Below are 23054 nucleotides of genomic sequence, written 5' to 3'. Positions count from 1 at the left end.
ATAATGAATATTTTTTTACAAAAGTGAAACAAATGAAGGAGTTAAGGGACTATTCACAGAGCCCAGCAGAGCTGCATGGGACGATTATGATTCTGGAAAGTCCTCTCTGACTGAGGCAATGTTCTAATTGGGACAAATGTTCACTGACCAGTGAGTCTGTCTTGCTCACCTGTTCTGTGTTCATGAGGGTTTTGGGAAAGACAGCCTGTGTCCGAGAGGACCGTATCACGTTGCTATAGAGATGCCAGCTCACAGCGCCATGGTTCCGGGAGTGCTCAGCCCTCCTCCTCCTCCTCCTCTGCCTCCCGAAGCCCTGGACTAGAACTTCCCAGGGACAGGCTTAGCCCCTTTCAGACTGCAGTTCATCTCCTGTAAGTAAAATCCCAAGACAAAGATAACAACTACTATTTGGTAAGAGCTGCATATTAGCCGTATGCGTAGCTACTCTATACAGAGCCTCTACTCCTGAAGTGAAACAGCAGAAGATGTAGTATTGTGCTCACTTTATAGACAGGAAAAACAGGGGCTAGTAGACATCAGAGAGTTCACCTAGGTTCAGAGAGCCTGCTGAGTCCCTAAGTCATAACCCCTTTCCCTGGATAACAGCACTGCCTCCACCATTGTCCTGCCTGCCATTGCCTGGAAGCCTGCTCTAGCTCCTGTTCTTTGCTGGCGTCTGGCACTGGAGGCAGGAAGGTGGAGAAGTTAGCTTCCCAGGAGTTTTGGAGAGAGTGTCTTAAGCTACACATCTGCCCTGTCTCTGGCCTGTGAGAACCACGGCCAGTACCATTTTCTAGCAGACAAAACAGGAACACGGATGAGAATGGCTAGTTTGAGGCAGCCAGAGCAGGGACAGGACGGAGTTTTTAACTTGGACCTTTCCTATGCTCTTGCCTTGGGAAAAGTGCTGGCTGTCAAACCAATGTGGCAGGAGTAGGACCTGTCCGTCACCCAGCAGGTCCTGGAGGATCAATGTGGCTGTGACTTAACCGAATATTGACCAGGAAAGGCTCACAAGTGGCCAACGTGCATTTGTAGCATTACCTCCGGGGATTCTAGGACATTGACGCCAGAGATGCTATTGGGGTTTATCGGAACACTTGGCCAGGTGGGATAAGTTTTAAGCTCTGGGCCAACTTAAGTCAAAGGCCAAATGGCACAGCTGAGAAACAGCACATGCCTAACCTTTTTGGAATTCTGTTTGGAGTCCAGCACATAAAACAAGTGGTCTCCTCTCCGTTTCTGTCACAGTTGCTCCTCCGGTGTAGAAGCTGGGGGTGCCATTTTAGAATTAAAAAATGAGGCTTAGAATGATTGAGTGACTTTTCTAAGGTCACAGTTAAGGCAACTGAGATTCAGAGCTGCCTGAAACTGAAATCCACATTCTTCTAGGTTCTTCAGTGCCAAAGATACCTATCTCTGCTTGCAAGCACATGTTTTTCTGAAAGCTAGAAGAGCAAAGATTATCCAAGGAAGGGCTGAGAGCTGGTTAGAAAGCCACCCCTTTTCTTGTCAGTAGACCCAGAAATTAGGCTTAACTTTCAGGGGTGAGTCTGACGCCACCTGGAAGGAGATGCACAGAGCCTGCACCCCCATCTTCTTCTGCCAGATGGTGGCTCTCTAGAGGGGCCATGAAAGATGCAGTGGCATTTGTATTGGACTAAACAGTACCCTCTGCCCTCGCAGGCAAAGCCCTCACTCCCACTCTGACCATATTTAGAGATAGTGCCTAAGAATGTCAAGGTTAAGTGAGGTTACTAGAGTGGGGCCTTAGTTCAACAGGATCGTGTCCGTGTTAGAAGAGAAACAGACACCAGAGCTGGTGCTCACCATCCCCTCCACTCCCCTGGGTGCCCAGAGGAAATGCCGCTGCTGACGCAGTAAGAAGGCAGCTGTCTACAAGCTGGAAAGAGAGGCTCCTGGAGACCAGTCATCATGATACCAGACCTTGGACTTGGAGCTTCCACAACTGTGGGGAAGTAATCTCCATCTCTGCCTCTTTCTCTTTCTGCCTCTGTCTCTGTGTCTCTCACACAAGCCCCCGCTCCAGCCCTATTTAAAATTTTTTATTTTGGAACTGGGTCTCACTAAGTTACCCAGACTGGGCTCGAACTTGCAGTCCTCTGTCTCATCCTCCCTGAGTGCTGAAATTACAGTTTGTGCCACTCTACCAGGCAACAATTATCTCTCTTTAAGCTACTCAGGTTGTAGTATTTTGTTATGGCAGCCTGAGAAGAAAGAATATATTATTTTTTCCAGACCCAAAGTTCAATGTGCGACCTGACACGGGCCTCGAGCATGCACAGGAAGTCCCTGAGGCCCGGAGAGGCAACAGTGTCTGACTCCTCTCAGCTGTTGAGGGTCTGCCACACTTCCATGGGCCTGGTTCATGCGGCTGCTAGGAGGACTGAGTGGAGCAGCACGTAGGATATGCACACTGTGCTGTGTGGAACAGAAGGATGCTTCCTACTGTGTGGGGGAAGATGTCCTCCCTCTGAGGGGGTAGGCATGTGGCTTCTCTTATGGGCTGAGGGAAACTTGGGCTGGCTCCTCTCAGGGGCTTTTCAGCTGTGGTGGCTCCCAGGCTCACGTCCCTTGGCCCTAGGTTGTCTTCCGGGAAGACAGTAGGACTGCATGGGCTATTTTCAGGGTATTGCAGTTTATGGAAAGTCACCCATGAGCCTGCAGTGGCCTCCCCAGCCTAAGAGCTTATCATGTTCCTTTGCTTTGGGCTGGAATTAAATTAAATCACTGTGGAAATACTTATCTCTCTTGGAAGCAGAGCTCAATAGATATGTGTGCCCTTGATTTATAAGAAAATGGGAATATAAACTAATTATTATCTCATTGTGACCTCACAGGACCCATGGGGGAGAAAATGAAAAGAAATCCTCCTTTGTGAAAAGGGGAGGTACCATGCCCAGTTAATAGTTTGGTTATTTTTTCTCTGAAAATTTTAGATCAACACTATACTGCTATGTTTAGGTCAGCTCATTTTTTAGTGATTATCTATGACCCAAACCTATAAAATTCATCTGCTACATGACTCCAGTTCATCTAAAACCAGTACATATATAGAATACATAAAGCCTGGTGTGCGGGCTGCCACTGTGAATTTGTCATGGACTCAGGGCTACTGAGCATACCACTCACAGCATGGCTGGGTGGTAGCACCGCTCCACACAGAGCTGGGATTATTGCTAAAGGCACACTGCTGCCTTGCCTTTCACATGGAGGGCATGATGGAGTTCTGCTGGGCAGTCACTTGATGAACTAGATGAGGCACATTTCAGAGCCCCAGGACAGGGTCTGTCCAGGGTGTCAGCATTGCTTCATATCACAGATGCAAAAGGAGCACGTCCTAAAGTAGCTATAGCGATACAAGAATGGAAAGCCCAAGGACTTTGGCCAATCAAGTCCCAGGATACAGAGTTTGTTGTCACCTGTATTAACCCTGTCTTTCTGATGCTTTGACACCTGGAGCTTTCTGACCCTGAAAGACTGACCCTCCTGGGTTGCCAGTTTCTGGAGAGAGCAATCAACTCACCCAAATGTACCTTTCCTAGGCCAACACACCAACCCAGAACCCCACCTCCCAACCCTCTTCTTTACTGGGTTGTCATACACTGGACGGGTGTCTACTTGCCAGAATCACCAGAGTCACATGGGACAGGCCCTGTTATACCAGAGCCTGCTGAGCCAATCCTAAGTCTGCCAACCCTGCCTCATTCCTTCCTTCCTGCAGAAACCACCACAAAGGCTCTTCTTCCTGCCCCCAGCCTCCTGATGACCCCAGTGTTTCCTGTGTGGCCCTGTGTACTGTGCTCTGCCTAGGAAGCTATCCTCAGGCTCACCAGAAGCCATGAAACAAACATCTTCCTTTGTGATGGTCATTTGTACATCTGGGTGACTTATCATTTCCAACTAAATGAAACCTCAAGTTCAGTTCAGACACACCAGTGTGAGCCAGGCTGCAATCTTCTACTGTATGGTGCTAGCCAAGGCAGGTCACAGGCCTGCTGAGACCCAGAGCAGGGGAGACTGTGCTTCTTGATGGGAGTGTTGTGCACGTTAACAGGGGTGAGAGGCTGTGAAGTTGGATTTATCCTAGAGAAAGGGCTTCTGAAAGGCTTAGGAGAGGGAGGAATACAGATTTATATTTCAAGAAAATTCTGTGCTTTGGTTGGGAGACTAAATTGGAGAAAATAAGAAAGAACCACCAGAAGATTTAGGTAAAGGTGATGTTGTCAGTTGAACAGGGTCTCCCAACATATAAACCTCTCACCCTTGGTACCTGTGAATATGACCTTATTGGGAAGTACAGTCTTACAGATATTATCAAGTTAAGATGACACCATTGGGGTGTGCTCCATCCAATCTGGCTCGTACCCTTATAAGAGGAGGAAAAGTCAACTGAAGCCATAGATATGAAGTTATCTGGTATAAACCCAGCCAGAGCTGAGAGGTGGAAAGAGACACTGAATGTTGAAGTCCTTATGTTACAGGCAGCCAAATTAGATAGAAATATGGGCAGTTAGACAGGGCCAGGCCCTTGAAGTAGTTAACACAGAAGACAAAGACAACTATAGGAGGGGCGGATGCTCCAGCTGTGAACCAGACCTAAAGACCTAAAGGCCAAACAAATGCTAAAAGTGTAGCACCTGGGATATATTCTAAATAGGTATTGTTCACCTGGAAAGACCCAAGTGAGTCACTAGCCCAACCCCCAATGGGAAGAGGCCCTGTCCTAAAATCCAACCCCCAACAGGAAGAAACCCTGTCCCGTATTCATGGCCGCTTACTCTATGACTCTCTTCCCCATTTGGTCCTGGGCTTAATCAACTTTACCTGAGCAATGGTGCATTTGATCCCATTGGTTGACCATAGTTTTGTCCCACCCCACATCCACCTAAGCGAGAGTCCTTCTTCTATACCTTAGCCCTGCATGATTTTGCCCTATAAAAATAACCTGAAAGAGCTTCCTGGGCAAGCCGCTCAGGCCCCCCTTCTGTCCTCTCTGAGAAGACAGAAAGAATATTTATTTCCCAATAAATATTCTACTCTCAAACTCCATTTGTTCCTAAAATTCATTCTTCGGTTTTAGAGAACACAAACTCATCCAGGTCAGGTTGGGAGTTTTACTTCCCTGTATCACTTATACCATGAACTGCGTCCTTAGGCCAAGCTGGATCTGAGGCTAGATTATCCCGGGGAAGTAATGGCGCTTCTTTTTTTTTTTTTTTTAACATAAACAATTTTTTTAAATTTTAATTTTATTTATTTATGTGTGTGTGTGTGTGTGTGTGTGTGTGTGTGTGTGTGTGCGCGCCAGCTCAGCCCACCGGGGGGGGGGGACTGGCTGGCATGTGGTGCTGGGGATTGAACCGCAGTCCCCAGTGCTTTGCTAAGCTTGTTCTAAGTAGGTGCTTTAGACCACTGAGTCATCTCACCAGCCAATGATGCTTCTTAGTTTTCTTAAGATACTTTGAGTTGAGTTTCTGTTACTTGCAACCAAACAACTCCTGACTAACATTGTGGTTAATGTATTCATGTCACTGGAAAACTCTCTGTGCTATTGAAGTAGTAATAGAAATGATAAATTTTGGGGAGCATGGGGCTTAGTACTCTCCTGGTTCCATCTCTGTTCTTAGAGGGAGAATGTTGGGGTAGGATTTGCCCAGATGCCCAGAGTTTGACCTGCTGGAATTGTGCTTCATCTTTTGAAGGTCTAGTTTGAATGCCTTTTGAAGATGTAATTTTTCTGTTACTCTACACAACCATTTGATCTACTTTAAGGCTGGAAATCAAAGCCCACAGGTAAATGTTCCTCCACAATTTCTGAGAGGTAGCAAGAGTCCTGGATCTTTGTCCCTGTACTGGTGTCTAAGAGGAGACTATCCAACTGGAGAAACACAATTTCATAGCAATATTTACTCTAGTGAGGGATTTAGGAAAAGACAGTCACTTGTAGAATTTTGTGCGAACATTACAAACTTCTAGAGATTTTAGAAAACAATGGTGAGGAGAAGCATATTAAAAGAGGTAGGAAGGCCCCTGTTCCTCTGCTCATTCTTAGAGAATGTCACACACACAGGACATCAAGCCCCAGGGAATATTTACTTCTTGCTGCTGTAAAATGGCTCCTGTGTTTTTCAAACACATTTTCTGTTAAGATGCCCTGAAGTCCTGCTACGCCAGGCAGCGGGTATATGGGAGCTTAAATGGGGCTTTTCCTCTGCAAAAGAAATGGTGTTACTAACACAGAGTCTGCAGTAGCTGCCTGGGCTTATCCTGGGCACATTCCCACCTCTTCAGAGATGGGGGTGGACTTTAACATCACATCCTAACACCCCATCTTTACACAGGAATGAACATGAACAAGCAGACCCCACCTTCCAGAAAGAAAGCCTACTGGTGCTGTTCCAGGCCAGCCTCAGTGCCCAGGCCATGGTGGTGTGGCTTCACACTTGCTGCCCTTCTTCATGGGAGGCACACATGGGAGTGTCCTTTGTTTGGTTCATGATCCATCCCACTATGCACATGTATTTGCTTTTATCAGTAATAGTACACCATTACCTCCTTCACCCCTCTCTTTCTCCTTCCCTCCCTCTTTACCTCCCTTTTTTCTTTCTTTGTTTTTTTTCCTGTCTTTCCTTACTTCCTTCATTTGTTTTTTAAAGCATAGTTTTAGGTTTACAGCAAAATCAAGCAAAAATTAGAGTTCCCTTCTACCTCATACTCCAAGCATGCATGGCCCACCTCTTAGGGTTTAGATCTAAAGTGTCCTCCCAGAGTCTCATGTGTTCAGAGATGGGGCTTTTGGAAGTGACTGATCCTGGGGATGCTATACTCATCACTGAGTTGATCCATTGTTGAGTTCATAGCTGCCTTTTTGTTAGGTGGTGGGGTCTGGTTGGAAGAGGAGTGTCACTGGACCTATGGTCTGTAAGGGTGTATTTTTGTCCTTGGCTCTTCCTCCTCTCTCTGCTCCTTGGTTGCTATGGGGTGAACAGGTTTTCTCCACCAGGCCCTTTCACCACCATGCTTCTGTCTTGAAGCCAGCTAACCATGGACTGAATCCCTGAATTAAGCCTCTCCTCCTTAAGCTGTAGGTGGTGGGTATCATGTCCCAGCAGCTGTAAAGCAATCACCATCCACCCTGCCAAGTGGCTCACTTATTACCACTGAGAAAGCCTACATTGACACAGCATTATCATATTAACATCCATTGTTGTACATTCTATGGTTTGGACAAATGTCTGATGTCACACAGAGTATTTTCTCTGGTCTAAACAATCCTCTGTACTCCACCTAGTCATCCTTCTAGTGAGATACGGGAATGAAACTCCCAACCTAAAAGATACCTGGGATGAGTTGATGTTCTCTAAAACCAAATAATGAATTTTAGGAACAATGGAAGTTAAAAGCAGAATATCTATTGAGGGAAAGAGAATTTCTGTCTGAGAGAGGGACAAAGGGGGACCAGAGTGGGATGCTTGGGAATCTGCCTTTTCTAGGGATTTTTATAGAGCAAAACCATGAGGTCAGGTGGGTCTAAGGTGGAAAACATGAGAACTTGCTAGGTAGGCATGAGGTGGGACTAAATTATAGTCAACCAATAAGACTACAAGTATGATTGCTTAGGTAAAATTGATTAAATCCAGGACCAAATGGGGAAGCAAGTCACGTAGCAAGTGGGCATGAATACAGAACAGGGTCTTCCTGTGGGAGGTTGAGTCAGTGACTCTTCCTGGCTTCCTCTAGGTGATGATCAATCCCAGATTATTCCCTTTAGGGAGGTAAGCATTTGTTTGATCTTTTGTCATGAGGCCTGGCCCACAGTGGGAGTGTCTGTTTCTCTCTTGCATCTTTTATACTAGCTCCTTCTGAGGGTCTGGTCCTGTCTGACTGCTACAATATTTCTATCTAACTCAGGTACCTACAACACTAACCTACCCTCTGGCAACTGCTAATCATTTCTCTGTCTCCATAATTTTGCCTTTTCTCAGAATGTCATGTGGTTAGAGTCATATATCATGTGGTCTTTTTCATAATGGCTTTTTTCATGTAGTAATATGCATTCAAGGTTATTCTGAGTTTTTCACAGCTTAATACCTCATTTCTTTTGAGTGTGGACTACTGTACCTGTGTGCTTACCCCCTTACTCACTGAAGGACATCATGGTTGCTTCCAGGTATTGGTAACTGTGAGTAAAGCTGCTACACACATCTGTGTGCAAGACATTGTGTGAACATCCGTTTTCAAGTCATTTGGGCAAATACTAAATGTGTGATTGCTGGAACAGAGGTTAAAAGAATATCTAGACTTGGACCAGCGAGATAGCTCAGCAGTCTAAAGTGCCTGCTTAGGCAAGCGTAGGCAAGCACTCAGGGATGGAGGTATGACCCTTGGCACCACATGCCAAACCAGCCCCACCACCAGGGTGGGCTGAGCTGGCCACAAAATAAATAAATAAATAAATAAATAAATAAATAAATAAATAAATAGTTTAGTTTTGTAAGAAACTGTCAGGCTGCCTCCCAGAGTGGCTGCCCTCTCATCAGCAGGAATGAGAGTCCTCCTACTCTACACCCTCACTTGAGTTTGCTGGGTGGATGGTTTGAATTTTGGTCACTCTAGTAGGTGGGTAGTGACCAGTGTTTCTTGGTCACTCTAGTAGGTGGGTAGTGACCAGTGTTTCTTCGTAACTATATTTTGGAGGTTATTTCAAATGCTGACTTTGAGTGCTGTTATTTTATCATCTCAAATAAAAGCATAGCAGAGCAATTCAGACCTTCATCAGTGATAGGCCCCCCCACTAGATCATTTGTAAGTGGCCACTGCATGCCAGATACAGGGGACTCTCAGATAAAGTTGCTTCCTCTGCCCTCAAACAGCCCAGAGCCCAGAAGGGAGGGTGCCTGGAAATATACAATGAGCACACAGGTGTGAGGGAAACCAAGATAGGCAGGGGGACCCCAAAGGCAGCACAGACTCAGAGAGAGAACTGAGGCTTGGATAAGACTGGGGGTAGGGCTGGATGAGTAGCACAGGCTGCTCCTAGGCTGGGAGTCATGGGAGGGCCAGCAGGAAGAATTGTCAGTGAACAGGGTCTACAGCAGAGCTAGGGAACATAGACTGACCTCACCCATGGGGTAGGTCATCAGTCACAGAAAAAGGACGTTCAGGACATGTCAGTAAGAGGCATAAAGAGGTTATTAGGTGGAATTTTTTTTGTGTGGGGGCATCTTTTGAGACAGGGTTTCACTATATGTTTCAGTCTGAAATATAAATCACTATGTAGCCCAGATGGGCCTCGAACTTGCAGCTGTCCTTCTTTCTTATCCTCCCGAGTGGTGAGACTATAGGCATGTGCCACCATTCCTAGCCTAGGCAAAATAAAAATGTACACGCAAGGAGAGCAGTGTGGGCCCTCCAGAGAGGCTCACTGTGGCCTGAAGATGAGTATATTCGTGTAGTCTTGGGGGGTGGGGGTGGGGGCTTCAAGGCGGGTGATCTGGGAATCGTGTTGCTGTCCGGTTACCCATCTGGGGCTGGGTTAGAAGGCAAGCCATTTATGCATATGTCTTTGACACTGCGATTGGCAAGGACAACAAGCTTCTGCCACTTGTGTCCTGAAGCTGCAGTTTTCCTAAGAAGTACAATTTTAAAATTAGAATTTCCCTTGTATCCTTCCACCTACCTCAGAAGCCAGGATGCGTCTGGGAAGAGACACGTTTTCAGGAGGATCACTTGCAGCAGGGGAAGGACAGACTGCAAGGAGTGATGGGAGGCAGGCACTAGGGGGTAGGCAGTGGAACCCGCAGACTGGGGCTCTTCATGTGCGACTGCGCCTGGGTCCTTGTCCAGGGAGAGAATCTGGCACCCATGGCTTAGCCAAAATCTAATTCCCAGGAAAGCTTTGACTTCTTCTCTCTAGGCTTCAGAGCTGGGACCAGAGCTGCTGACAAACTGATTTTAAAAGCTGATTTAAGGTTGTTTGCACCACTCTCCTGGGCTCATACTCCAGTGGAGAGTCAATGAGTCATGAAATACATAAGAGGTGGCAGAAGTAAGGGCAAGAGTGCAAGAAAAGGGCCCAAGGGCTGGGGGAGTCAGCACCCTGAGTCCCTGCCAGCGGCCAAGGGTGACAACCCCGTGGTGGCTGCAATCGGCCCAGCATCCCCACCAGCTGTAGGTACCAAGACTCACTTGTCGGGAGGCGGGCATGGTGATGCAGTCACAGCATTCCACATTTCTTCTTGTTTTTCCACTGACCTTTCGTTTTTCTCTTTTAAGGAACATGCACTAGCAGCCTTTATCCACCATTAAGTCCAAGAAATTGCTAAAAATCTATAAACTGAGAGAGTATAAGATCATTCCCACAATGCAGGGTGTAGATATTCTGGAGCAGCTTGAGATCAGTGGAGAAATTATGTGCTGATGGGTTTGTTGAAGTGAAGGCCAGGGCAGTGGGCACACACAGCTAACACAGCTTCTGAGGGACTGGAGTGGAAGACACGGGTGGCTCTCGTGGTGTGGCTTCCTCTAAGTGAAGATCCTTCATCCACTCCAAGAACATGGGGCATGTAGGTTTGCTCTGGGTACTAGGAATGCACCAGCTCTCCTGCACCCAGGCCAAAGTCCTTCTCCTAAATGGAATTTATATCCTACAAGTGGAGACAGAATACAAGCAACCCCAAAGTCATGTGTAATATAATGTCAGAGGACAAAACCTGCTAGGAAAAATGGAAAGCAAGGTAAGGGCTGCAGGTGTGGGCTTCTGGAGGGTGAAAGCCAGTCTCAGGCACTCTTGGGGGCCGTGTAGGAGAGGGGGGCAGTCTGGCATAGCTGAGCTGGGCAGGAGTCTCACTGAGGCAGAAACTCTTTGCAGCCAGGGTGTGGGAGGGGCAAGTACCTCCTTGTGGCAGGCACGAATGTCATAGTTACAAATGCAAATGTGAAAATGCTGATTCTTGAAAAACTACTTATTTTCCAGCTCTGAGCTCCCCAGCACCACAGCAGAGTGAGTCCAGGCACTTTTAGAAGAACCCCGTGTCCTTAGGGTTTCCCTCCCACCTCTTGCTGGAGTTTTCTCTGCAGTGCCTGTGAAGTTAGTCATGGTGAGCCACAGCACTTGATCATGGCCCTGTGTCGTGGCCTCGGTGAAGAAATGACCCTGACAGGTCCTGGAGTGCTGCTCCTGTGAAGAACATGCTGAGCAGTGCATTTGCCCAGACTATTTTGTCCACGTTGGCTCCACAGTACCACCTTTGTACGACGTCACTCTTGTGATATTTCTCTAACAGAAGGAAGTGATGATCTTGGGGACCCTTTGTCTGGTGTGTACACAGGTGTGCTAACAGGTGCAGTCAGGCCCAGGGCCAGACACACCCAAAGGGGTGGTATCTCCTGCTCTCTTTACAATGTTGCTTTAAAGTTAGCCCTTCATTTGTGTCCCCTGTATTTTATTGGAGGCGAGGGAAGCTTATTGTCTGTGCACCTGGCTTTCTCCCTGTGTCCTGCCTGTCCTTTTCTGGTCTCTTGGTGGAAGTGTGAAGGCCGTGTAGTGCCTTTCTTTACCTGTTTTGTTTTTGTTTTTGTTTTTTCCTACCCATCTTTGACCTCGTTCCCAGGGGAATCTCTCTAGTAGTTTGTTTTTAACTTCTTCTCATCAGGATAAGCTGGAAGATCCAAGGTGGCCCCTGCTCTACTTTCTCATCTGCAGATCCTATCCCTACAAGCTGACCATGTGTGGCCCTAAACTACACTGTCTGCAAGGACTATCCGGCAGGGGCGTGCTCAACACTTCCAGGCAACCAAAGACAGTCTGATCGGGGGAACATCACAAGGCCTTGGAGATGCCCTTCCACCCAGACCAAAGGCAGAGACCAGACCTCTGCCTAGGCCAGCCTAATCTTTCCTGTAATGCATACAGGGCTACTCAGACCAGTGCTCTATGTGAGCTGTTTCTGATCTATGATGAGATAAATACAGAAACTGATATATGCATCTAGAAACTTCTGTAGTAATGTGGGAGAGTATTTCATGCCTACTGAATCTAATGATGAGATGGTAGGGCCTCTTGCATGTCTGTCTTTAATTTTTTTTTTAAATTCTTTTTAGTCATGTTTTGAAGTGTTTAATTTTCAATAGTTTTTTTTTTTTTTTTTTTTGCGGTACCAGGGATTGAACTCAGGACCCTATATTTACTAGGCAAGCACTTATTCTACTGAGATATCTCCTCATCCCACCTCTTTTTAAAAAAATGTGTTTGGTACAGGGTCTCACTACTCAGCTCAGACTCATAGTGATCCTTCTGTTTTTAATCTCCCCAGTGCTGGGATTATAGGCATGTGTCACAATGCTGGGTCTCGGTGGCCAGCTCAGTGTACCAGGGGATGGGGCTGGCATGGCATGTGGTGCCAGGAATCAAACCTCGGTTTCTGTGCTTGCCTAGGCAGGTACTTAGTCCACCGAGCTATTTCACTGTCCCCTAATGTGCAATAAATAGGACTTTTTTTTTTTTTTTTTAAAGTAAAAGTATTCTGGAGAAATATTAGCCTTTGCTCTGTCTTGGCCACTTCTGTGACCTTGAATGTGACATTCCAGCTTTTTGTTGTTGTAGTTGGATCTTAAACGTCCTTCAGAGGCCACATATAAAGGCCTCCAGAGGGTAGGGCCTAGAAAGAAACTAGGAAATTGGGGGCGAGCCTTTCTCTCTCTGCTTCCCAGCTGCCACGAATTGAGTAGCTGTGCTCTACCACTCACTCCCTGACACGATGCTCAGCCTTGCCAAAGGCCCAAAAGCAGTGGGCCCAGCCAGCTAGGGACTGAAACTTCTGAAATTAGGAGGCAAAGCAAACAAACCTTTTATAATTTGTTTACCCAAAATTTTCTCACAGCTACAAAAACATCCTGGTTTCTAGGATTTGTTTTTTGTAAGATGGGGCAGGAATGGGTGGACTAGATCACCATTCTTTTCAAGGTTTCTATTGGAACATGGTAAAAAAAGATTCATATGTTGCTTATGCTTATTACAGGAAAAGCGATCTGACCTGACCTATTCTTTTTTTTTTGCAGAACCAGGGATTGAACTCAGGCCCTCGTGCCGGCCAGCGAAGTGCTTATTCCACTGAGCCATCTCCCTGGCCCCATGACCTGACCTATTCTAATGTCTATTCTCATCCATTCCATCTGAGAAAAGAACGTGGATCTGGATCTATTAAACCGAAGTCATGACTGGCTCAGGATGGGTAATTAGCCTGACGCGGGAAATACTGAAAGTGGTTTTTAAGGTGATTTTCTGGGACCAGAGTGACCCTGAAAGATTTCTATGTGTCTAAATTTGGGTCAGGATGAGCGAAGAACTACAAATGAGTTTTAGGGCCCAACTGGGGTTGAATTCTGTTGAGTTCTTGCTCATTACCGAGTAGGCCAGGCAAGGAGATTTTCTACATTATATCTTAGAATAAAAGTAAATAAAACTCTACATAGTTATGTGAGAGTTCCACTCTTTTCTCAGTGGTATTGCAGATTAGTTAATGAGCAGGAGCTACTAACACTTAACTCTCTTTCTCTGTGAGTAAGCTCAACTTGGGGTTATCTGGGGGCCTAGTCCTAGCTTTATGACCATCTTCCTCCTCTCCAAGAGACTCATCAACCATTAACTGCAGCATATCACCTCGGCTTCTGGTCAAAAGGCAAATCTTTCCTGCTGTCTTCTGGTAGATAATCTGTATACTCTAGACTTATTTTTTTTTAAATTTATGTATCTGGTACAGAGTCTCACTACACAGCTTAGACTCATAGTGATCCTCCTGATCTTCTTGTTTTCAGCCTCCCCAGCACTAGGGTTACAGGTGTGTGCCACCAAACCTGGACTCAGTTGCTGGCGCAGTACACACGGGAGTGGGGCCGGTGCGCCGTGGGGTATTGGCGATTGAACTCCGGTCCCTGCACTTGCCTAATGCTCTAGGCTTTTGTATGCCATTGAACATTGAATGTGGTTTCACTGATTACTATGGGATACAAAAAGGGAAGCAGATTCTGCTTTGTTTATTTAAAGGAAATAAAAGGGAAAAGAGAGCTAGACCTTCTGTTCCTGTCTTAGACAAAGCACAAATCCCTACACAGCTGTAAGCATCTCAGCCTCCTTCCTGACAGGCAATGGGGGCTCAAGGAAGGGAGCTGAAGGATCCAAAGAATAATTTTCAGCAACAGATGTCACCAACAGTTAACAGATAAAGGAGATATTTGATGGAAGCAAATGCTTGCCCCTTCCTTTGGATAATATAGAATTTAAAAATAGATCAGCCCCATCAGCTCAAAGCTGACACTTTAGTTCCTGAAATAATAGAACTCTGTTGGTCATGAGGAAGTCTCAAATCATGGGGGAACTGACATGTCCACTGGTGACTGAGTTCCTTTCACAAGGTCTCGGTTTGATGTCCTGTGCATTATTTTTTTTTCCTGTATTTTAGGGAAGGGTCTGCAGGGTGTTTAGGGTCTCACTACTAGATTGGACTTGTGATTCACCTGTTTTGAGCCTCCCAAGAGCTGGGATTACAGGCGAACATCACTATGCCCCGTCTTAATTTTTCCATCTCAGTGTGCCCTGGGAGGTGCTTTAATCTGCTGAGCTATTTGGCCAGCCCTGTCCTGTGATTACGAAAGGAGATGATATCCTGGGAAAAGGAGGGAACCCAGAGAGAGACCCAAAGTCAGCAGAGCTGATCCATCTGATGGGACCCTGTGTTTTATAATAGGACACAGCATGATCATGCCTTCAGTTAATGTCCAGTACATTCTGAGATGATTAGTTCAAGAAATTAATTTTGGATCTTATGAAGATAGCGTCATATGATAAAGTACTCCATCATTTCACTCAGGGAATCTGTTGGTAAGAGTCTCACTGTGACATCAACATAGCTCATCCATGGTTGTGACTTAGGTACTTGGAGAATCCTGTTTGGTATTTCCACAGGATGGGTTTGGAACAACTTTCAGGGCTTCTGAAGCCATCTGCTCTCATTATCCCCAGAAAGTGTGTTTTCTAGAGCAGTTGCCAGGCCAACCGAACAAATTAATTAAATTTCAAACCTCAGATTCAATCCAGTCAGAAAACACAGATGCCACAAACAGATATGTTTGCTGACCAGGTTTCTCAAAACAGAATGTGACGAATGCCTGTACGTTGCCTTCCTCCTCTCCAGAGCGTGCTGACGAGGTCACGGGAGCTTCCTAAAAGCATTTAGGAAACCAACAATGTGTTTTCCATATGATGTTCCACGTCAGCCAGACAGGTCTTAAAGCTTAGGGCATGTTTGGATCTAGGATATTAAGATGAATACATAAATCAGTCCTCATTTTTCAGTGAGTCACCTGCATTTAGGCAAATGAGATTTAACTGCTGAATTATCTGGAATTTCTGCTAGGAAATAGATTCAGCTGAACTTCCTAAAGGTACAAAATAAAAAGGAAAAGGAAGGAGAGAAGTTCCTTTTCAAGTGATATTTGAAATGTACTATAAAGAAGGTCTTCCAGGGGTGTTGGTGCTTGAAAGGTAGAAAGGACTTAAATACTTTGCACTGTAAAGGATGTCTCTGGAATTAAAAAAAATATTTATAGTTTCTTTTTTCAGATTTTGTTTGTGGTCGAGATTTTAGAAAAATTGGATGAGCTCCATCTTTCCATAGAAAGATTTAATCTACTTGGTAATAAGGGACAAATAGTGGCAGCTGGGGGTTCCGTCTCCTGAAAGTCTGGGGGTCAGAGGGTCTTAGACACTGGCTCAGGGATTCAGAACTTAAAAAAAATTAGAGGTTCATCAATATTTAGAGTTGTTTGGATTCCAGGACTATTACAATTGTTTCAAATAAATTACAGACTATTTTGGGGACTGGCCTAGAAGTCTAAATATCATTTATAATTTTTATACCATGGAAAAATATATCCAAGTTCCATGCCAATTTATGGTTAAAAGAATAAAACTTTATATTGCTATAAAAGTACAGACTATACCAATAAATAGTATATATTATACTTTATAGTATATTATGGTATAGAAATGTTTGTACAGTACATTATTCATAACTAACCCTGCATCATGTACCAAACAAATGTTAGTGCAACTGCTGAGTTTTATTAATTTTGTTAATTAATTGTTTACCACCTATAACCCCCAATGATTCAAGCTATTCTATTATGAATCAAAATTATAATTCTTCCAACTGCTGTCATTTCTGTTTTAGTACAGGCATTACTGGAGACCACTGATTTAGGATCCCAACTCCATCCCAGTTCAGAATATTCACCTTGCACAGGCAGGGAAGGGGCTTCATTGGACTTGCAGAAGTGGGTGAGTCTTCACTTCACAGCCACCCAGTGGGACCTGCTCCTTGTTTGAGCCGAGCTCCCCATTTGCCCTTGCATCTTCATGACCTCATTTCCATACAACTAGGACACATAGAGGGGCAAGAGGCAAGATGACTTTCCTCTGAGCCCATCAGGTCTCAGGGTGTGATCAAGTCTCAGGGACTTTGTGTTCTTAGGTCTTGAAATGTCTTCATGATGCTCATTGCCTCCACTCCCCTCCTCCAGTGTTCAATGATGGTTTCTGTGGGTGCAGATACCCAGCTGTCCCCATGTCACTGTAAGCTAGTCCCAGGCAGTCCTGAGAGATGGTGTGATGGACCATGTGTCTGAAGAATTCAGAGAAAAGGATGTACTGCAGATGGTCAGGGAAGGTCTCATGGAGGTCCTAAGTAGAGACATGGAGAGCAGAAATGCCCACCTACCAGGAGGACAAGTTTTTGACTATACAAAGCTTTTAGAGGAAGTGTCATGGCACCTGAATTCCACTGGGAGGGTCAAAACCACAATTTAAATGAAGTTGAATGCAGGCCAGGATCATGTATGCTTGGGTTTGAGCAAGCCTGGGGGTTTTGGAGGGACAGGGTGACCTTTATCTATTGGTTTTTGGATGTTTTGACATAGTCATAATTGCTCTATTTGGTTTCTTGGTTCTTGTCCCATGGCTTTCTACTATTTGTCCCTGTTCTACCTCAATACCATGTCACCAGGTCAAAGAAGCTTCAGATGCTGTTCCCAGCAGCAAATGGGAAAGCCCCACTGCAGCCCAAGGGACACTAGTGCTCAGCAACATCAGAGGTTTTGGTGACTTCAGAGACACAGTAGGCCAAAGCCATTGGAGTTGGCACTGTAGATCTTGGAAAGCTGTCTGGAAAGCGTGCTGTCAAGGAGGCATGGGTGGGGGCTGGGGAGATGGCTCAGTGGAATAAGCATTTCCCTGGCAAGTGCAAGGGCCTGAGTTCAATCCCTGGTTCCGCCAAAAAACAAACAAATAAACAAACAAAAAACCAAACCAAACCAAACAAACAAACAAACAAACAAAAAAAGGAGGCATGGGTGGAAGGACAGGAGGAGGAAGGGAAATAGGAGAGGCGATAAGGGGGGTTACGCTTTAGAGATATCTAGTAACTGGAGGAAAGGAGGCTTAAAGGGCAATAGCTGGGGCAAGGAAGCTTGCTTGCTTTCAAAATATGAGACAGGTCTGGTGGCTGAGAAGGAGAAGTTAACATCAAGAGAAAAACAGGAGACATCAGAGAGAAGGGGCTGGATAGCGGCTGGGTGCATAGTCCTCTGGATAGCAGCTGGGTGCATAGTCCTGCAATGGGAAGGGGCCAGATTCTAGGGCGATGGAAATACAATGAACCAGCTTCTCTAGTCAAGGGAGGGAGAACAGGTAGAGCTCTTAGTAGGCCCCAGAGGTTAGAATAGAGAGCAGGGCAGTTGTGGGGACCTTGAGAGGGAGAAGGGAAGAGAAGGAGCTTGAAGAGACCAGGTCATGCCTACTTTATTGAGCAGAACCATTTCTAAAGGGAGAGAAAATTAGGTGGACAAAGGCAGAGTTTTGGTAGAAAGAGGACTGGCTCATGCCAGAGAGCTCTATTTTTTCCCTAAAGAAGGACATGTCCTATACTGTGACTATCTGTCAAGTACTCACTTCCCCTCTTTACAGATTCCTAGTATTAGTTTGGGCAGCTCTGTTAAAACACTGCATTTTTCAGCTCCTTGTTTGGCCACAAGACTTAACATTGTTCATGGGGACATTAGAAGGTGGAGTTGCTGAGAAGGCTCTTTCAAGCCTGAATTCTTGAGTGTTTGCACCCATCTTACTCCATCCCCTTTCTCTGCTTTCCTCCTGTAAATAGATGGCTGGAGCTGCAATAGCTCTCTTGTAGAGATGATGAAATCTGTTCCTACGCTGATGATGTTGTAGAGCTAACACACTGGCCCTGGGTCACCTACCTCTCCACTTATTTTGCATGACAGAAAACAGAGCTATCTATTTAAGCCACTATTATTTGGGCATTTTGTTACTAGTGGCCAAATAGCCTATCTGGTTTTGTTGGGGTTGGAGTGTGTGTGTGTGTGTGTGTGTGTGTGTGTGTGTGTGTTAGAAAGTGTAACACAGAGCAAATGGGTTAGGGAGTTTGAATTTCTGCATTGCCCTAAAATCAGTCATGAGTTGAAAAAGCTGAGACCTGCTGTGGTAGGAAACCAACCTGGATACTGGGGTTACAAGACACATTTTTCTTGAATCCACTTTCTTCTGACACGGGTGTCTGTACAGTGGCCTTGGATTGAGTGGAAGTCAATCCTTCTCTTCTCTGTGGCTGTTCACTTTACAGTATCTCCCGGAAAGACTGAGGTTTACATTTTATGTCATTAGCAGTTTTTATTGAAGGAGGAAAATGCTTTCTTAATTCATTTCAGATTTGAGATCAGTTGTGAAAACATTGATTAAGACATGAAAGGCAGTTTAGCATACATCTCTCTGAAACATGAAATTTCTGTGCACATGTTCACCATTTCTCTGATTCAGGGCTTTGAATGCCCTGAGTTGAAAATGAGTCTCGTTTTTGTTTTCATGCCCAAATATTTGACTATTGCGAAAGACCAGTTCAGAATGTTCAGGGCCAGAGGTGAGCGAGGCTCTGATCCCCCTCCCACCCTTGCGTCTCCATTCATTTGGAGCCTCAACACCATGCCTCCTTGCGTATACCAGGTGGCTCCTTGATTTAATCACAAATCTTAAACTCTCCAGGTCAGTTAAGAGCTATTTGTTAATGTTTATCATCAAAACTGAACTTCTTTTAAAACTTAAACAATTAATAGAAAGAAAAAAGATCTTTGCTATCACACAAGATGCTCATCTGCCTTCCAACCCACTCTGCATGTAATTCCTGGGGCTTATGAGATTGAAAAATAATTCCAGTCAAATCCATTTATTTAGTTTCATGGCAGCTGCAAATACAGTTGCTCCAGAAACAATATAATCTTCCATCTCCCAATTATTTTTAATGGTTGCATTAATGTACTAACCAGATATATCTGAAAATCCATCTTGGCAGTGTTGTAAGGACCATGTACAATGGGCAATAGATAGAGGATTCACTGGTTTACAGAACTATTAGTATTTTTGACATTTATTTGAAAGCAAATGACACCTCAGTTCATTTAATGTTTCAGTGATAGCTTATTTGAAAGAGAGAAAGAAGTTTGAAGGGAGTAATTGAGTGGCAATATTTTTTAGACCTCCAGGATGGGTGGAGGGAACCAGGAAGAATAAGAATTCATTTGAAAGCCTCTCCCTTTGGACAAGAATATGCTGACTATTCACAACTCATGTGCATTTAATAAAAAATGTAAACATCAATTTAATTTCAGCTCAACTTTAGAAGAGCGGTAAGGCACTGATTAGAGAATATATTATAGTTATCATTTACTCTTCTTTATTCTCTTCTTGCCTGGTCAGGAACTACATGGACTAAACAGGTCTTCATGTACATGAATCTCTATTCGACTCCCCCTGGGAAGATTCTGTATCATATCAGTACAGCCCTCTACACCTTCCCACAAACTCAAAACACTGTATGAAGCTGAGGCTGGGGAGCAGCGATCTCCCAGCACAGAGGAGAGGCAAGTGTGTGCTGATCGAGAGCATGAGTTGGGGAAGCTTAGGGAGATCCCAAGACCCTAAGGGAGCATCTTAGTAGGCTGTGCCTTTCAGAAAGGCCCACCCATATCTGTCCCAGCATGTCCCTAGAGATGCCATTGCAGATGCCTGTGCCCAGGAATTTATTTATTTATTTTTTTATTTGTTGGATCAGACAAGAAGACCCAGGGCATGAAGAGCTGAGGACCAGCACACAACATTCTCTGAAGAACATGGCTCACAAAATGGGGCTTGCTTCTCATTTTGAATGCCTGGCAGCAATCCTGGCCACAGCAGGCAAAGACTTAGTAGACTTGGGGGTTAGGAATGTTCTCAAAAGACTCTTCAGTGTGCATCTGTGGGCCAGACAGGTTTGGAGCATTTGAGACCTTGGGCTGGGGACATGGCTTCTTTCAATCAGGATGAAAAACCACATTTGAAAACAAGGATGAGCACTTTTCAAGTGTGTATGAATGTCTCAACACAAATACCTGGCTAAAGCCCTCAGGCACATAGTGACATGTCACTGTGCCCTCTAAGATGAGCCTAATCCTGCCCGTGTGCTCTATCTAGCCTAGAGCTTGGGTGTCTGGCTAAATTTACCCTTTGAGTGCCTGGAGGCCTGTAGTCTCCAGTGTATTCCTGCGAGAACTTTTAAAAAACAGTGTGTGTGTGTGTGTGTGTGTGTGTGTGTGTGTGTTGTTAATGTCTAAACTTTAATAGCATAGTAACATATTTATCTTACTCTTTTCTAACTAGCATGCACCCATCAGTAAGTCACTAGAAACATTTAGAAAGCTCAAGGTTTACTCAGAGGCACTAATGGACTGAGTCAACATCTAATGGAAAACACAGAGCCCTCACCTTACCAGATGAGTCAGTCCCCAGGCCCTCTGTCTGGTCCCACAGAAAGGGGAGCCTCAGAGAGTACAAGGTCTTATTCATGAGCCACAGAGGAAAGGGCTGTGGCAACTCTGTGGTTTTGGTTTCTCACATGTCAACTGTCTGAGTGGGTTGACTCTTTCAGGTTAATCTCCTTTTTGACCCTGAATTCCCTTGATTCATTTCACTAAAATTCTTCATCTCATCTTTGATAAACAATGCCAAGTGCATACAGGGATTGTGGTGGGATGGGGTTATTGATACAGTTGCTCCTCAGTTTCCAGGGGGTGCACCGCTCCAGGGCCTGCCTGGACACTAAAATTCTTAGATGCTCAAGTTCCTTTAAAAACACGGCTTGAATTTGCACGTATAACCTATACATATTCTCCTGCATACTTCAAATCATCCCTAGGTTATTTATACCACTTAATATAATGTAAATGCTATATAAATACTTGTTATATTGATTAGGGGGTGATAAGAAGAAAGCCTACACATGTTTAATACAGAGACAATTATTTTTTTCAAATATTTTCAGTCCACAGTTGGTTTGTAGAACCTGAGAATTACAACCATAGATTGACTGTATTAAGTGAATATTTGACATGTGATCCTTGTGTTTAGATTTTTTCACAATGCAGCTAGAGGGGCTGGCCATAGGAAATGGGCAGCTTCTGAATTAGCGAGTGTTGGAAAGGAAAGGCTGTAAAGCTCAGGGGCAGGAACTGGGAGGGCCTGCAACACTTGGCCCTAGAGAGGTGCTAAGCCAGCCTTCTGCCCTGCCAGCTTTCTCCTAGGGTGCCACAGGAGCAGATGGGGAGGCGGAAGAGGCAAAGAGGGTTCAGGAAAGTGCTCTGGGGAGCTGTAGTTTTGTGTTCATAGACAGAGCACGGGAGGGTGCAGCCATGGACACAAGAGATTTACTGTTTCCATTTTCTACACTTGTGTGTGTGTGTGCAGCACGAAAATCAAAAGTGACCCAAAGATATGAGGCATAAATTCTTGAGGCTTTTTTAGCACAATTATTTTTGGACCCAAATGGAATTGGTTTTATCCTAAGTAAAACCTGAAAATGTGCTTTTCTGTTCTATTTTATCTTTCTTTTATATAAAATGGCAATTTTTCTTTCTAGATGAAGTAATCTACCCACAAACGCAAATCCTTTAGGGTTACTCATAGGAATGATCAATGTATCTTACTTTCATATGGTTTTAGGAAGCAAGACTGATTTTGAATTTGAGTGGATTTTGCTGTTGGATTTATTATCTGGAAAGAGGCCAGGAGAGAGGCTGCTGAGTTCCCTGCAGCTGCCTCCCAAGTGGCCCGCTCCCTGAGTTCAAAGCAAGTTTCCTCTGAGACAATAGATAGAACTGAACACAGTGGCAATTTTCTTAATTCCATTCTGATTAGTGTCTAACTCAGGATATGGTCTTCATGACCTCAGCCCAAACTCTGAGCCTCCTTATCTTTGATATTTTTGCTGAGATCTCCAGCTGTACTCCTGAAGCTTGGTGACACATGAACACACAGTGCGAGCCGAAAAGACTGCTGTACAGCAACGCTTGTCCCTGAGCGTCCCTCCCTCTGCCTACTGCAGATTACTTGCTGCATGGCAACCTAAATGTGCAGCAAATGCCACTCAGACTGCATTAAAAAGAGATGATTAAAGGGGGAAAGGGACGAAAACTTTGTCTCTCATCTAAGAAATCATCCAGTGATCACCTTATCACCCACAACCCCAAAATTTGACTTTTGGTTGTTCTTAAACTATTCCTCACTAGGGCTACTTCAAAAAACCAAACTCTCCAGGCCATCAAGATGATTATGCTTTCGTGTAAGCTGTTAAGGATAACTACACAAATCCAAAATAAGAGGACATCATTTTATTGGCTGTCCGGGATAAGTTCATCACACAAAGAGGTGAAGACTGCAGTGGGCGGCACAACACGATACCTCATCTAACTACAGAACAGAAGGTTGACCAGTCCTGGACAGGACGAACCTGCAGCCCTCGTAGCCCAGGTGCTGCCACTCCTTGTCAAATGCAGCTGGGCAGCAGGTGGTGGCATTGCCCATTAGGCTTGGCCTGTCCTGCTGTCTTTTAACAAAAACAGCACTTGAAAACTCACAAATTAAAAAAAGGAAAAAA

The 23054-nt window shown here is 44.9% G+C and overlaps 1 protein-coding gene across 1 annotated transcript in view; it reads right to left on the bottom strand.

Moving 5' to 3' along the window:
- The window catches only part of Zdhhc14 (zinc finger DHHC-type containing 14), a 373515-nt gene that overhangs the window by 23738 nt on the left and 326723 nt on the right, over window positions 1-23054 (bottom strand). The window lies entirely within an intron of this gene.

Source organism: Octodon degus, unplaced genomic scaffold (assembly GCF_000260255.1).
Source record: "Octodon degus isolate 3935 unplaced genomic scaffold, OctDeg1.0 scaffold00024, whole genome shotgun sequence".
NCBI lineage: Eukaryota > Metazoa > Chordata > Mammalia > Rodentia > Octodontidae > Octodon > Octodon degus.
The sequence above is the reverse complement of the archived record's forward strand: the minus strand, read 5'-3'. Positions and strand labels throughout refer to the sequence as shown.